This window comes from Vicia villosa, unplaced genomic scaffold, assembly GCF_029867415.1.
Source record: "Vicia villosa cultivar HV-30 ecotype Madison, WI unplaced genomic scaffold, Vvil1.0 ctg.003698F_1_1, whole genome shotgun sequence".
Taxonomy (NCBI): domain Eukaryota; kingdom Viridiplantae; phylum Streptophyta; class Magnoliopsida; order Fabales; family Fabaceae; genus Vicia; species Vicia villosa.
In genome coordinates, this window is record NW_026706273.1 from 53,919 (window position 1) to 72,500 (window position 18,582).

Sequence of the window (18,582 nt, forward strand, 5' to 3'; positions counted from 1 at the left end):
AGGTCGAATTTCTCATCGATTGGTGTTGACAAACCAATAAATGTTTTGTTCTTCTTCTTCTTCTTCTCTTCTCTTTGTATACTCTATTTTCTTGGGTATGTTTGTATATTTGCTTTGAACATATGTATATGTGTTGATCAAGGTGTTGTATAATATATTTGCTTTACCAATCATTATTGATGTCTTCCATTATCTTTTTGCATTTATGTTTGGATTTGGGTTGTTATAGACATATACCTCACAAATCTTGATTAGGGATGAATATCTATTAGTTTCTAGATTTTATAGATAGATTTAGAGCTAATAATCTTTATGGGTGTCGAAGCTTAATGCTTCCGTGTTAGTTGTGTTGGTTGAGAGATCATCGGCACAAATGATATGGATGTCTGTTGTGTTGTTGAGGTTGGGTGAGAGATCGTTGCCGAGATGATATAGTAGTTATCTCTATTTTGGGTTAGAAATGACTTAGGGTGTGAGCGACGCTTGATGATTTTGACGGGTATTATAGGTTGACTGCAACTGGTCGATATTTTTAAGTTTGTGATAAGTAGATTATATGCATGCTTGATAAGTTTCTTCTCTCTAAAGAATGAATTATTTTTGTGTTAATATTTACTTTTCCATTTTTATCTTTAACAAATTTAATTCAAACTCATAACTATGGAAACTGTTGAACGGCAGTTCAATGCACTAGTCCCTGTGGAGATGATAATTTCCCGGATAAATATTTCCAAAACTTTTGTTGTTTACCGCTTTACCGCTTCAATAAAATGGCGCCGTTGTCGGGGATTGGTGTTTTATTGAATTTGCATTGCAATAGTTTCTATAGTGTTGAGTTTTGTATATATAGCACATATTGTATATTCTCACTTGTTTATGTTGATACTTGTATATGTTTACTATACTTGCACATGTTTTCTATACTTGTAAATTTGTTATAGTATTATTTGTTTCCTTTCACGTTTGCTTGTATGTGGTTAGGAATAGCCGAACGGAAGTAACTTGTTGTGAAAAACGATACCAATAACGAAGTATAATAGGGAATTAGGGAAGAAAACAAGAACACAAGAATTGGTTATAACTGTTATTCTTTTACTTTCTCTTTAAACAAGATTACAAGTTTACAAGAATAACAAATAACCTCTCTCACCCTAAATTAGGATTTGCAGCTTAGCAATGATGAGAGACTAGTATGCTATTTATAATAAAACCTAACATACTAACTAATGGGCTTTTTCAGCAAGGCCCATTACACAAGCCAACTTAATAAACAAGCTAACTTAACAAATTAGGGTTTTAACACTAAAACCTAATTTAACATGCTAACAACCCTAGCATCTTCGACATCTGCATGCTAGACCCATCTTCGACTACAGCATGCACACTTCGACACCAGCATGTGAACAATCCTTCGACTTCATGCTTAACTCTGTCGAACTGTCGAACCAAGAAGCTACCCTTCGACAATACTAGAGTTCGATCCAATATCTCACAAATCTCCACCTTGGACCTAACTCTACAACGTCAAGGAACAGACTAGCTTTTTTCATGCAGCTTTATCAACTGCATACAGTGGAAAAACTTGCAACTCGGCAATGTCTTGGTGATCATATCAGCAGCATTGTCTTCAGTCGAAACCTTCAGCACTTGGACTTCTCCACGCTCGATTACTCCTCTGACGAAATGCAGCCTCACATCAATGTGCTTAGTTCGCTCATGATAGGCTGAATTCTTCGACAGGTGTATTGCACTTTGACTATCACATTTAACAGTGATACCTCGACCTTGAAGTTTCAGCTCCTTCGCAAAACCTTCAAGCCACAATGCTTCTTTCACAGCTTCAGTTAGGGCAATATACTCCGCTTCAGTGGTTGATAGAGCAACAACCTTCTGAAGTGTTGCTTTCCAACTAATTGCAGTGCCAAACATAGTGAAAACATATCCAGAAATAGATTTTCTGGAATCCATACAACCTGCATAATCAGAGTCGACATATCCTTCTATTACTGCTTTACTATCTTCACCCAAGGCTCCACCATAAATTAGGACTCTATTCAGAGACCCATTTATGTACCTTAAAATCCACTTCAATGCTTGCCAGTGAGCCTTTCCAGGATTCGCCATGTACCTGCTTACAAGACTTACTGCGTATGCTATGTCGGGTCTAGTACAGACCATAGCATACATCAAAGAACCGACTATATTAGCATATGGGATGCTATTCATATAGGCTCTTTCGACATCAGTACTGGGACACTGATCAATACTCAGCTTGAATTGAGGGTTTGTTGGAGTCACAACTGGCTTCGAATTCGACATACCAAACTTTTCAAGAATCTTCCGTAGATATGCCTCTTGAGATAGATATAACTTCGACTTCTTTCTATCTCTTCGAATGTCAATTCCAAGAATTCTGGAAGCAGCTCCCAGATCCTTCATATCGAACTCCTTATTGAGTTCAGCCTTCACCCTCATCACATCTTCAACATTGTTGCTTGCTATGAGAATATCATCCACATAAAGCAACAAAATAACAAATGAATTACCAGGTCGAAATCTGAAGTAAACGCAGTGGTCGAACTGACTTCTAATGAAACTTATGCGTGCCATGAACTTGTCGAATCTCCTATTCCACTGTCGAGGAGATTGTTTCAGCCCATACAAAGATCTCTTTAACTTGCACACATAATCTTCCTTCCCCTTTTCGACATACCCTTCAGGTTGCCTCATCAGGATCGTTTCATCTAGATCACCATACAAGAACGCAGTCTTCACATCCATCTGTTCCAGTTCAAGATCGAACTGTGCCACCATGGCAAGCAACATTCGAATGGACCTATGCTTCACAACAGGAGAAAACACATCATTGAAGTCGACACCTTCTTTCTGAGTGAAACCCCTTGCAACTAACCTTGCCTTGTATCTTTTCGACGTCACTCCTTCAATTCCTTCCTTAACTTTGAAAATCCATTTACAGCTGACTAACCTTGCCCCAACAGATTTCTTGATCAGTTCCCAAGTATGATTATCATGAAGAGATTTCATCTCATCATCCATGGCCTTCAGCCATTCAGTCTTATTTCGACTCCTCATAACTTCCTTATAGTCTCTAGGTTCTTCGTCTAGAACCTCACTTGCAGAGATTAAGGCATAAGCTATAAGATCTGCATATCCAAGTCTCTGAGGTGGCTTGATGACTCTTCTCGACCTATCTCTCGACAATAGGTAGTCATCGTCAGTTTCCTCAACTTCAGCATCTTCTGCTTCTTCTTCGACTTCATCTGGGATATGCAATTCAGCATCAACATGCTCCACCTCAACAGGAATCTCTACCTGTTCCAGCTCTTCGTCAGATGTTTCTGTACTTCGACCAACATCATCAGTTTTCTTAAAAGCCATTTCAGCTTCATTGAAAACTACATCTCGACTGGTGATACACCTCCTGTGACCTGGCTCTAGGCACCATAGCCTATAAGCTTTGACTCCTTCAGGGTATCCCATGAACATGCATTTCAGAGCTCTAGGTTCGACCTTGTCTTGCCTAATGTGAGCATAGGCTACGCAGCCAAATACTCTCAGTTTGTCGAGATCTGGTGGATGTCCCGACCAAACTTCTTCAGGTGTCTTCATATCTAACACTGTCGAAGGACATCTGTTTATCAGATATGTTGCTGTCGAAACAGCCTCAGCCCAGAACACCTTCTTTAACCCCGCACTAGTCAACATGCATCTGACTCTCTCCAAAATAGTTCGATTAAATCTTTCAGCCAAACCATTTTGCTGTGGAGTACCTCCAGTAGTTCTATGCCTTGCAATACCAGAGGCAGCACACAAACTGTCGAATGCCTCATTGCAAAATTCAAGGCCATTGTCGGTTCTCAACCTCTTGACTTTTCTGCCAGTCTGATTTTCAACCAGAGTCTTCCAACTTTTGAAATTCTCAAAAGTTTCATCCTTAGTCTTCTGGATGAATACCCATAATTTTCTGGAATAATCATCTACTATGGATAGAAAATACCTTGCTCCTGAATGTGATGCACACCTTGCAGGCCCCCAAAGATCAGCATGGATGTAATCAAGGGATCCATGTGTTCTTTGTTTGCCTTTGTTGAACTTCACTCTGCAAGATTTTCCAAGTACACAGGGTTCACAAAACTTCAGCTTTTCGACTTTGTCTCCACCAAGCAGATTTTGTTTCCCTAATTCGACCAGACCCCTTTCACTGACATGGCCCAATCTCATGTGCCAGATTTCTGTCTTCGACAAAGGTTTCGTGGATACAACATTTGTCGAACCACTTACAACTTCAGCCTCAAGGGTATACAAGCCTTGTTTCTTCACGCCTCTCAAGACTTCCTTCGACCCCTTCATGACTCTTAAGATACTTTTCTCTCCTTGGAAAACATATCCTTTCTTGTCGAATTCACCAAGAGAAAGCAAATTTCTCTTCAAATCAGGAACATACCTGACTTCAGTCAACAACCTTATTGACTCATCATGGAGCTTGAATCTCACAGATCCAACACCTGCAATCTTGCAAGCCTTGTTGTTTCCCAGCAATACTGATCCACCATCTTGATCACATAATTCCTCGAACAAGTCTTTGTTTGGAGTCATGTGCCAAGTGCAACCTGAATCCATAATCCACTCCTTCTTAGAGTCACTGCTTGAAACCACAAGAACATCAGATGATTCGAAATCATCTTGAACAATGGCAGCGTTGCCATTATCCTTACCTCCATGATATTTCAGGCGTTCAGGGCACACCTTTCTTGTGTGACCCTCCTTCTTACAATGGTAGCATCGAATGCCAGATGCTTCGCCACCGTAAGACTTCGACTGGCTTTTGCCTTTCTTCTTGTCAAACTTACCATCCTTTCGTAAGAGTTTTCCTTTAACGGCCAAACCTTCGCCAACAGTCGAAGGTTTATGCTCCTTTCGTTCATTCAAGTCCTTAGAGTACAAGGCTGATTGAACTTCTTCAAACGTCAGGGACTCCCTTCCATACAAGAGAGTTTCTTTGAAGTGAGCATGTGATCGAGGCAAAGAACACAATAGTAATAGCGCTTGATCTTCATCATCGATCTTCACATCAATATTTTCAAGATCAAGAATTAGCTTGTTGAACATATCCAACTGCTCAGCCAATACTTTGTCTTCAATCATCTTGAATGAATACAAAGCTTGCTTCAGGTAGAGTCGATTTACCAGCGATTTGGTCATATACAAACTTTCAAGTTTCACCCATAACCCTGATGCCGTCGTCTCCTTTGATACCTGCCGGAGAACCTTATCACCAAGGCTCAACAGAATTGCGCTGTGTGCTTTCTCGATCATAGTTGTCTTCTCCGCTGCCGTTAATGCAGCATTCATGGCTGCCTCTCCCTTCAACGCTTCCAAACAACCCTGCTGAACCAGTAGGGCTTTCATCTTCAAGCGCCACAGACCGAAATCATTCACTCCGGTGAACTTTTCAATCTCATACTTTGTTGAAGGCATCTTCTCCACGCTCACCGCACCAATTTGTTGTGAAAAACGATACCAATAACGAAGTATAATAGGGAATTAGGGAAGAAAACAAGAACACAAGAATTGGTTATAACTGTTATTCTTTTACTTTCTCTTTAAACAAGATTACAAGTTTACAAGAATAACAAATAACCTCTCTCACCCTAAATTAGGATTTGCAGCTTAGCAATGATGAGAGACTAGTATGCTATTTATAATAAAACCTAACATACTAACTAATGGGCTTTTTCAGCAAGGCCCATTACACAAGCCAACTTAATAAACAAGCTAACTTAACAAATTAGGGTTTTAACACTAAAACCTAATTTAACATGCTAACAACCCTAGCATCTTCGACATCTGCATGCTAGACCCATCTTCGACTACAGCATGCACACTTCGACACCAGCATGTGAACAATCCTTCGACTTCATGCTTAACTCTGTCGAACTGTCGAACCAAGAAGCTACCCTTCGACAATACTAGAGTTCGATCCAATATCTCACATAACTTGAAGGAACATTCTTAAATAACAGGCGTCGAGCTTACGACGTAAAAAAAGTATGTTTATTATTTTTAGTTTGTGTTTAGTTTAGGTAGTGTGATGCAATTGTCTAAACAAATTTAGATCGGACCAGTTCTTAAATTTCAAATCTTCACTTTTAAATTTGTTTAGACAATTTCATATGGTCTTTTAGTTTGTGTATATTAATAGTTGTGTGTTTGTCTTTAAGCTTGTTTTGAGTAGCTTGAGGAATTTGAGGTGATTTTCCAAGTTTGATCGTTTCGACTTGCGAGTGTATGGTAATAATTTTGTTAAAGTTTGTACACGTACAAGGTATGTGTTTACCGCTTTCTAGACTTTAGAATATTCATGATACTTAGGCTTTTTACAACTTTTGTGTCATTCATTCTTTTGTATACTTGTTCATTTGTGAATCACTTTAGTTCCATCCTTTTTGTGAGAAGTAGATTATATGCAATGCCTGATAAGTCTCTTCTTTCTGAAAAATGAATTCTTTTTGTGTTGATATTTACTTTTCCGTTTTTATGCTTTACCAATTCAATCCAAATTCATAACTACAGAAATTGTTGAACAATAGTTCAATATCACTAATCTCTGTGGACGCGATAATATTTCCCGGAGTAATACTTCTAAAACCTGTGTTGCTTGCCGCTTTACCGCTTCAACACTATATGAAGAGACTAATTAAATCTAGATTGATCTCATGTAATATAAGTGATTTTAAAAAGTGTTGAAAGAAAAACAAATCGGCTTGATCCTGTACATTTATATTTGTGCAAACTTAACGACATTTTAACCCGTGGGAGAAAAAGATATTTTATTACATTCATAAAGGATTATTATAGATACGCACATGTATATCTTTTGTAGATGCTTCCAAATTGGCTGCATTTTGTGGTAAAAAATTCCTGTGTGTGATGTCTTGGCTAATGTCATGACACACTGTGTGTGGAATTGTACAGGATTGTATGGTTGAGCTAATACAGGTTTTCGTTGGATGTCATGCTCGATGTCATGACATCAGTATCTGACAGTAATAGCTGTTACATTTTAGTTGTTATGTTACAATTTAGGAAACTATATATTTTGTGTTGTATGATTTGCGCTAAAATATCTTGTACTACAACATATGTGAACACCCAGATGATGTGGAAATTAGGTTAACTTGGTTAACCCTAATTTATGTTTGGAAGGCCCAAGGCCCAAGTGCTGCTGCCTATAAGAAGATTGCTAATCCTACTTTCAAAGGCACAGGTTTTAACATGAAGAATTATGTGTTTCCATTGTTTTTGTGTTCACGTGTTTTGTGTTAGTGTTTCTTTTAATCCAAGCAATTGTCTCTTTGATGATTGTATTGGAATATGGTGTTTTTGAGTTGTAATTGTTTGTGTCACTCTAAGCTTTTAAGCATGAGTGTTGTGTCTCTTGATTGAAGCTTTGAAGCAAAATTAAGATTTGTTTGAAGTGTGTCTTCATTCTGTTTTATTTGTCATTGTTGTTATCACTACTGTAATTGAGGGGGAGTGAGTGAGAACTCATGTCTAGCACTAGATTGAAATTGTATTGGGTAGGTCTTAAGTGAAGAGTTGTAAACGGGGGAGTTTAGCTCTGAATTAATACGTTTTATAGTGGATTTCCTCCCTGGCTTGATATCCCCCAGAGTAGGTGTTGTTGTACACCGAACTGGGTAAACAATCATCTGTGTTCTTTACTATTTTTGTTTACTTTCTAAAAAAAATTATAATCTGTTCTTAAGTGGATGTCATAACATCCGATACGGCATCCATTGTGTGTTACTAGAATTTTCATCTTTTAAAGCATAAAGATGTTGTTTTTAATGCCTTAAAAAATTTACAAAGAAGAAGTGGAAAATCAATTAAGTAAAAGTATAAAAGTCCTTAGGAGTGATTGGGGTGGTGAATACTTTTCTACTAAATTTGATGCATTTTGTGAAGAACATGTCATAATACATGAATGTTCTTCATCTCTCACACTACAACAAAATGACATGGCCGAGAGAAAAAATTGAACATATCAAGAGATGATGAATACCATGTTGATGCACTTGGAATTACCATTCAGTTTATGGTGTGAGGCATGGAAAGACAGAGCACCGAATATCGGTTACTTTAGAGTATGGCGGTGTGCAACCTTCTATAAAAACATGGATTCTAAAAGAACTAAGTTGGGTCCTCGAGGGATAAAATATGCCCTTGTAGGATATGCACAAAACAGTAATGCATATATACTTTTAAACTTAGAGTCTACAATGATTGTAGAATTCCAGGATGTAGAATTCTTTGAAAATATTATCACTAAAGGTAAGGAATTTGAGTCGGCCACAAATAAAAAATCTTTTGAAGAAGATTATTCTCAGATTGTAGAAATACAACCTAAAAGTAATTCTCGGATCATTGAATCACAATCTGAGCCTAGGATAAGCAAGAGAGTCCAGAAAATGGAAAATTTAGGACCAAACAAAATTGATCCTCAACTTATTTCCTTTTATCTAGTTGAAGGAAATTGTAAGTATTTTATTCAAAGCATTCCTATTATTCTTCAAGTAGAGGATGATCCTAAAACCTACAAGGAAGTAGTAGCTTCAAAGGACTATTCCTTTTGTAAGGGCGCTATCCAAGATGAAATGGATTCAATTATGTCAAACCACACTTGGAAACTTGTTGATTTACCAAAGGGATCAAGGTCCATTGGATGCTAGTGGGTGTTTAAAAGGAAGCATCACAGTGATGGTACCATAAACACTTATAAGGCTAGATTAGTAGCAAACGAATTAGACAAAAGGAAGGTCTAAATTACTTCTACACATATGCATCGGTAGTTCATATAAGGCTAGATTAGTAGCAAAAGGATTTAGCCTCTTTGAATGACCTTATATTTCATCAAATGGATGTTAAAACGACGTTCCTAAATGGAGATCTCGATGAGAAAATCTACATGGAACAACCAGAAGGATACATTCTTCTTGGAAATGAACAAACAGTGTGTAATCTTGTCAAATCTTTATATGGCTTAAAACAAGCACCGAAATAATGGCATCAAAAAATTGACTATGTCACACTTTTAAATGGATTTATTCCCAATTTTTGTGACAAGTGTTTATACACAAAGGTGTGAAACAACATTGTAATATTCCTCTGTCTCTATGTTGATGAGATATTAATAATTTCCAATGATTTGAATGAAATTTTAGAGACAAAGAGGTTTCTAACTTCCACTTTCAAGATGAAAGATCTTGGATTTGTTGACACAATTTTAGGGATCAAAGTAAAGAAAAATAGTGGTGGTTATGAACATAGTCAAACACATTATATTGAGAAAATGCTTGATAAGTTCAAACACCTAAACTTTAAAGAAGTAACCACTCCATTCGATCATGACTTCAAACTTCAAAAGAATAATGGAAGAGCAGTGGCTCAATTGGAATATGCAAGTGCAATATGGTGTCTTATGACTTGATATATTATTTTGAGTTAGTAAAATGAGTAGATTTCCTTGTAATCCAAATAATGAACGATGGAAGACAATCACAAGGATTTTCAGTATCTACTAAAAACTAAAAATCTTGACCTTCATTATGGTAGATTCCCTGCCATACTAGAAGGATATCCCTATGCGAGTTAGATATCCAATATTGGTGATTACAAATATACAAATGGATGGATATTTACACTAGTTGGAGACGTAATTTCTTGGAATAGCATGAAACAAGCATGCATTACTCTTTCAACCATGGAATTAAAGTTCATGTCTCTTGCTTCCGCTACAAGAAGTGGAATGGTTAAGGGACCTTCTATTGGAGGCTTCATTGGCTAAAGACAACATTTCAAAGGTGATTATTCATTGCGATAGCCAAGCCATTTTAGCTAGAGAATTCAACGAATTGTATAATGGAAAGTCTAGACATTTAGGGCTTAGACATTTGTTTGTGAGAAAATTGATTAAGGATGAAATCATTTCATTCACCTACATACAAAAAATTTATAATTTGGCTTATCTATTTACTAAGTCACTAGCCAGAGACTTAGTAAAAAACTCGAGAGATATGGGGTTGAAACTCCTTAATAAGAGTTCCAACAGCGACGACAACTAAATCTTATGTTAACAGAACATTAACTTCAAGATTCAATGTATATAACAACAAGTTGTTGATCTAGATGTGTGTCGAACATTGGGAAATAATGTTGACTTGTTTAAATAGATGTTTGAGGTTTTCAAAACTTAATGAAATTCAAAACCGAGGATGAGTATCTCATGGAAAAGGATATAACATAAACTTCACCTATGTGAATTTCAAGATGGTGCCGCCTTAATGTGAGAGTTGGAGTTTCTCTCATGAAAATTTCATGAAACAGGATAGCACATGGTCATAAATAAGTTTTAAGCGAGATATGTAAGGGAACACCCCTTAAAGAGTGTGTGTAAGGTAACGCCGGTATGATCATATGGATTAATGGTTTAAAGCATTGTTACCTAATATTTTGATTAAACTTTGCGCTGTCCTCACTAAGGTTAAGTTTTAAATCGAAAGATACCTAATTGTATTAACACTCTTTATACCTCTTTTTCTAGAATTAGATTTTTCATTATTAGAACAAGTGGAGGATTGTTGGAAATTATGGACAATCAGTGCCTATGGGTGTGTTCCAATCTGGAAAAAAATGGGCAATTAAGTTAATCACAATAAATGCCTTGCAAATAGTCCCACAAAGAAAGTTGTGCTTACTTTAAAAACATTTATAAAGACTTTGAAATATTAAGCACTTAGGCACGAGCCTTGCTGATGTCTCCACCTGCGACACCGACTCTGACTCCGGAACTGGGTCTGAGGGCGTAGGCGTAGAGGTGCTAGTGGCGGCTTGTAGGCGGCACTTAGGCACGACGCATCGGAGTAATCAAGCGGTGTTAATGGGACAGTGCTAGTGGCCGGCCGCATGCGGCGGCAGTATTGCTCCTGATTTTTTTGTTGTTGCTAAAAGTTTGAATTTCGAATTCGGAATGTGCAACACATCATGAAGTGGTGCATAAGGTAATTATTTGCGAACCATTACAGACTTATGCTGAAAAGGTGTTGTTTAATCAAGAGTTGCAAACTTGTGAAACAACACATGCATGACCTATAAATACATTATTCAGAATTCAAAAATCATACATTCAAAACGTACATCCTCTTCATTATTCCAGAAATTCATCATTATATTTGAGTTCTTCACCAGTCTTGTGTATACTCGATTAAAAGGCTGAATTATCTTGAATATTCTTGCTTTCCAAACTCTAAAACAATAAAAAAATACTTAAAATACTTTTTAAAAAAGTGACTTCATTCACAATTCAGATTTGAATCAATTTAACTTTATCAAAATTTCTAACATAATCATGTCTCTGGTGGCTTTATGTTTAATCTAAGATTTGCCATATGTATTCTAATAAATCCATCTGTGAACCATCAACTAGGCTACTTGAAGCTGCTCTGCTCAAGGCATCGTCAAGGCATAAACTGCATTTGCCCTACCCAGGTGTTTAACTTGTGCATAAAAATATTGTCACCCAATTACTTCATTCTTCCAACAAATACCTTTTCCATTGTCCAAAAACATTTTCCCAATACTACAATGAGAGGTTAGAAAATCAATGAATTATTGGCTGAAAAGTAATAAATTCTTATGATTAACAAGTTATTTAAGTGGCATCCTCATTAAGTATGCTAAAGGGACAAACATAACACTTTGATTTATTTAGAAGACATTTAATAATGATACAAATTTTAGAAAGGGCTTTTTAGCACTCCCTAAGTACTAAAATCTCTATAATTGTGTTTAGGAGAGCATGAGCTTTGTAGATTATAAATTGAACAAATCATGTTCTATTTTTTAAGTTGCATAAAAGTGAAAAATATGATTCCGACTCTAAAGTTTATGTATGTTATAATTGTATTATGTTTTCTATCTTTTGGAGCAATGAACCTAAATGGTAAGTCTTATTTTTTTATTCTTTTGAAATTTCATTGTCTACTATACACAATATTTTATCCTATTTTAACAATATTATTTTATTATTTTTCTTACTATACAGCAATTGGTGATTGTAATGATGATGGAGATTGCCCAATAAATATGTGCTTGTTTCATTTTCTTGTGAGGTGTTTTAATAATGATTGTGAATGTGTTCATATGACGCCACTAGTTCTTTATTGAGTACCAGAATCAAGAGAGAAGACAAGTGACATGAATGAAAGAATGTAACCTAATATATAGTATATGTTCCTCTAGAATGGTATATTAAAAGTCATTTAGTTATTGTGCTGGAACATAGTATGTAATTGGATTTTTTTTCCTTTTCCATATTTCCTAGATCATATAATTATGACTTTTTACTCTTAACTATTGTAATAAATTAAATAAGACAATTTATGATATAAATACGCCAATTTGGGAGAAAGGATGTGTGGTTGTTTATACAAGAAGTTACTCAACAAATTTATATCAAGGCATATATCAACTTATAGAAGATCAAATTAATAAAATCACATCACTTGTTTTTTTTAAGCTAGTTGTATTAATAGGGACAAAAGTCCAAAGAACAAGATTACAAAAGACGAGGTTAATCTCGAAGGGAAAATTACCCACCAATTGGAACCTACATTAAGTAAAACAACGGGTTTTTGTCGAACTCATAAAAGTTACAATTGGTATGGGGAATATTCCCAATAAAAGACCACCTCCAAATGAGGGATTTACAACTCCAAACCACATCACGGGAATTCCACTCCAAATCCTTAAAAATAATACCATTTCTACAAATCCGTAAGCTCCAAATAACCGCCAACCAAACACAACCCCGCTTCCCTTCACTAACCTTCTTTGATTTACAAAAAGAATACCATCTCCAGAAACTATCCTTAAAATCCACCTCCTTATAGTTAGACATACCAATCCACACGGCCACTTCCTTCCAAACCTCATCCGCCTTACAACACGAGAAGAAAAGATGGACGGGAGATTCTAAATAATCATTGCATAAACACAACCAAGATTAGAGATAGTAGATAAAATACCTCTTTTGAGCAACGCATCCTTAGTGGGGATCCTATGCTTGAAACACCTCCAACCAAAAGCTTTAACTTTTAGCAGAATTTCACCATTCCAAACAAACTTAGAGACAAAATCGAGGCGATTAGGAGGGCCGAACTTCATGAATCCCTTGGAAACAACATTATAAAAAGAAGAAACGGAGAACGAGTCCTCAGGCAAAAGCCGCCACCCCACTCTATCCTCCCCTCGGCTAGCCGGCGGCGTGGGGAACAACATCGGACCGTGATGCTACAACATATCTCTCAAGACTAACATTTCCCCCTCCAATTCCTCCGGAGCCAAAAGGATCCCCAAATCATGCCACACCCACTCTTCGCCGATCCAAGCTCCCATGCAAGCAATGGAAACATCCTGTAAATAAGAAATAGCAAAAAAAGACGGATACAACAACTTTAAGATCCCTTCTAACCAAGACGAGTGCCAAAAAGAAGTGGAATAGCCTCCGCCAATTCGAAAAGAAAGATTATTCACGAAACAACTTCCACCTGTTCTTTTATCTAAAGACAAAATATCCGACCACCACACCGACTTTGAACTATAATCATCGTTCTTACCTCCTTCAATGATCATCCTTAGTTTAATATCCCCATACCTCGCTTTGAGCATTCTATACCAAATAGAGTTAGAATCCTCTAAAATTCACCACTTCCACTTCGTAAGAAGAGACTAATTAAATTCCTCCAGTCTCTTAATTCCAAGGCCACCATCTTCCATCGAATCACAAACAACATCCCACCCCACCCAATAAACACTTTTCTTCTCTGCCGCCCCCCCCCCCAAGAAAATTACTTTGAATTTTATTAATCTCCCGAATCACTTTTTTAGGAGCCAAATAAAAAGAAAAAGTGAAAATAGGTAAACTACCTAAAACCGACTTCAAAAGAATTATTCTCCCTCCAAAACTAAGCCACCTTCCTTTCCAAGTACTCAAATGCCTCCTTAATTTATCCACCAAAGGACTCCAAAACTTCACCCTTCTAGGATTAGAGCCAACACGAATACCAAGAAAAGAGAAATCTTTTTCCTCCCTTTTACAAGAAAGGAAAGTAGTAGATACATCCAAGAAAAAGGATTAATATTAATACCAATAAGCTTGCTCTTATTAAAATTAATGCCAAGACCCAACACCATCTCAAAGCCCCTCAACACCGCTTTAATAGCCCATAAGTGCTTCCAACTACCATCTCCTACCAAAATAGTGTCGTCCGCAAATTGAAGCACATCAACGAAACATTTACCTTTAACATTACAACCAATAAAGTCCCCATTTTCCACCGCTTTATTAACCATAACTTTAAGCCCTTCCGCTATAATAACAAAAATAAAGGGAGATAACGGATCACCTTGACTAAGCCCCCTCTCAACCACAAACTCTTTGGTAGGACTACCATTAACGAGAACCGACATTTTACTAGTGAAGATTAGAACAACCATCCATCTCATCCAAAGCTCCTTAAAACCCATTCGTTCCAACATAAATTTAAGAAAATTCCAACTAACCTTGTCATAAGCTTTTTTGAAGTACACTTTGAAAAGAAGACAACCCCGCCCCTCCTTCGTAGCATAATCCACCAATTCATTCACCACAAGAACACCATCGAGCAATTGGCTTTTCGGAACAAAGGCACTTTGACTAGAAGAAATAATAAAATGCAACACCCTTTTCAACCTTCTGGCCAATAATTTAGTGATAATCTTATAGATACAACCTACCAAACAAATAGGTCTAAAGTCGTCCAACCCCAAAGGATTAGAAGACTTAGGGATTAGGGATAAAAAAGAAGAAGTAATAGATTTCGAGATAGAACCTCCCGAAAAAAATTCCTAAAAACACGCCATTAAATCCTCTTTTAGAAAATACCAACAACTCTTCACGAAAAGGAGAGTGAAACCATCCGGCCCCGGGCTTTTCGAACCATCACAATTCCAAACCGCCTCCTTTATTTCCTCCTCGGTAAAAGGGGACTCAAGGGAAGCACTTTCCTCCATACTCAAAGAATTAAAACTCGCATTCTTAAGAATCGGTCTACTAAAATTATCCTCCTTGAACTTACGATTAATGTGACTTCTTACTTCTTCCTTAACATCCTCAACCTTTTCCATAATACCACTCCTTGTAACAATAGAACTAATATGATTCCTTCTCCTCCTCTCTTTCATCACTCTATGGAAGTACTTACTATTGGAATCCCCATCATTAAGCCACTTTAATCTCGATTTTTGAATAAGCATATTTTCCTTAATCTTAAGATTCAACCAAAACCTACCACTAGCCTTTGTTTTAACAAGTTGAATCTCATCACCCATGACATCACTTTCATCCGCCTCATTCAACTCTCTAACTCCTTCCTCCATTTCCAAATCATACTTGCCAAACACCATTTTGTTCCACCATCTAAGACTATCCTTGATTAATTTAAAATTTTCTTTTAGCACAAAATCTCCACGACCAGGAACTATAAGCGCCTTCCATTCCTTTTCCACAAAAGGCAAAAACTCCTTATTATTAAACCATTCATTGTTGAATTTTAATGGTTTAGGACCCCAATCATCCTTATCAACCACCACCCACACCAGACAATGATCCGAAACATCTCTTTGACCAATCAATTGCCCCACCACCCCCACGAAGATATAATATTCCCATCGATAAGGAAACGATCCAACCTACTTTTTGTTTTGCCATCTCCACTAAACCAACTATATTTCTTCCCTTTGCACGGAACATCACACAAACCACACATGTCGATAAAAATTGGAAAACTCTCTCCATTCCATTTTATTGACCGATGTAGAACTTCCAACTCTTTCACTACTATTCTTAACCGCATTAAATCGCCTCCAATTAACCAATCACCATCGTTAAACTTAGTTTTCAATTCCGCCAAAGCCTTCCACATAGACCGCTTCAAAGACATAGAACAAGCCGCATACACATTAACAAAATAGTAAATTTTATTTCTCCAACTAACCTTTATACCTAAGAAGCCCGGGCCACGAAAGCTCATAATAACTGATAAGGAACTCGCTTTCCACAAAAATGAGAATGCCTCCCGACATACCTTCCGATTCCATAAAAGAAAAGTCAACATCCGTATTACCCCAAAAGCTCCTAGCCACCACTTCCGAAATATTACTTAACTTAGTTTCTTGGATAAAAAACAAATCCGCTTTATCTCTTTGAATAATACTACTTATTCGTTTCCTCTTAATCCTACTTCCCCCTCCCCTAATATTTAAAGAATCGACAATCATATCACATCACTTGTTAATTGCTAAGAAAAGAAAGGGAACTTTTCATTATAAAAAGAATAAGGTCAAAGATTGTAATACAATATTTTAATGCCCTATAATGGTTTAATAATTTTTTTCTCTTATCTAATTCTCGAGATTCATTTTGATTTCATAACATTAAAAAAATATCAATTGAGTTCTTCAAACGAATTTAAAAGATTTTATGCCGCATCAGAGTCTACTTCATGTTGTGTCCATGTTAACACCAATTTTTTTTATTGAGTTTTAATTTTATAGTCAATGTTTGCAAAATTGTGAAATTACTTTCATCTTTCCAAATTAGTTTACCACCTTCACCATTGATATTGAGGATCAACATTCCTTCTTCTTTGAATACCACACTTGAAGGTGACGAATTTGATCAATTATCACATAATCAATCATTTTTCCTCTCACAAAAGATTTGTGTTCTAAAGTGTCTGCATGCACGTTCCTAAGGAACTCTAACCAAATGGTGTGGTTGGCATTTTTTTCTTCTCAAAATTCTATTGAAAGGTTTCCACTTTCAAGCATTTAGATTATTGAGTACGATGACATGGTCGAATAAAGCATCCCAATAAAATTTTATTTTTCAATTGAACTTGGATCAATTTATCTCATCCCACTTTGTTGCGACTTTTTAACATTTGAATCGATTGTCAGTGAGATTTGGTGCTTGATTGCTTGTGGTTGCTTTGCACCTCTTCACTTTTTAGGTGTCATGGTAATGTGGGTAAAAAAAGATGAATAAGAGAACAAGAAGATGAGAGAAGAAAATTGTTGTAACTAAAACACTATTGATAGACCTCATACACTTAAGCTGCTTTGATGATCAGGCGCGCCAAAATTTCAATCTCCAATGTTAACACAAAAGTTATATAACATTATAATTGTACTGCTTTTGGGTAATAAGAGCAACGTGATGTAACACATAACAGGTAGATTGCACCGCTTCTTCATACTAATGTGACGATTTTCTTTACATAACACTTAAATCGCACCACTCAGATGTGAGGAGCGAAAGACTTTCTTCCTAATCTACAATTTTTCTAAAAATTATCAATTTTTTTTATTTCTTCCCTAAATTTTCTTACTCCATTCTTCTTACAATTATGTTATTCTCAAGAAGAATATTAAAATTAAAAAATTTATAAAACTAAAATTTTGGTTTTTTGGGTTGTCTCTCATCCAATGCTTATTTAACATCATTACATTGACGTCTCACCTCCCATGTAATGGGGTACTTCTTGTTAATCCTACAATAAAATATCTTATTGTTTTCCTCAATGATTCCTAGTTCATCTTTTCTCTTTGGTGCAATTGGGTACAACATCTTGAGCTAATAGGGTGAAATCATATTTGGCTTCATTCTCTTCTTCTTTGTTCTTGAAAATAATGTCTATTCTACTCTCTCTCTCTCTCTCTCTCTCTCTCTAACACACACACACACACACACACACACTTTACTTGTGGAGTTGTAACCTTGACATCCTAACACTAGATGTGCCTTCATGAGCAGTCTTGAGAATCTCCCAAGCTTCTTTGGCATCAATGCAAGTGTTGATTAGTCTAAACTTATTCTTGTCAACACCATTGAATATAGAATTCAAGGTTTTATCGTTTCTAAGAGGCTCATCATATTCAGCTTTGGACCAATCAACTCAAGGCTTTAAGCTTGTTGAACCATCTTCAGAAATGATCATAAGATGTTTCTAGCATTTAACTACAGTCTTCCAAGCGTTGTAGCCTATGGATTTAAGAAAGAAACCATCATGACTTTATAATAGTCACAATTTGTGCCATCCAAGACATGTGGCCTGTTGATTAAACCTCAATCTTTAGTCTTGTCCACTTGAACATAAAATATCTTCCCAAGAGCTTACCAAAACAGAATAGAGTGCCTACTCTAAACCCACTTGAAATTCTATTCACGAGGGGACAAATGTCAGACACGGTGTTAGAACAAGTGGTCCAACAAGTTAACTAATGTTTAACACACAAATGGATAACAATGCAGAGTCAATAATTAAAGCACTAAATAACAATAGATATTGGTAACCTAATTTAGTGAAACCACACCTACGTTTGGAGGGTACTCAACCCAAGAAATAAAACTCATATATTATGTAAATGACAAAATTACCCTTGCAAGAATATATATTTAAT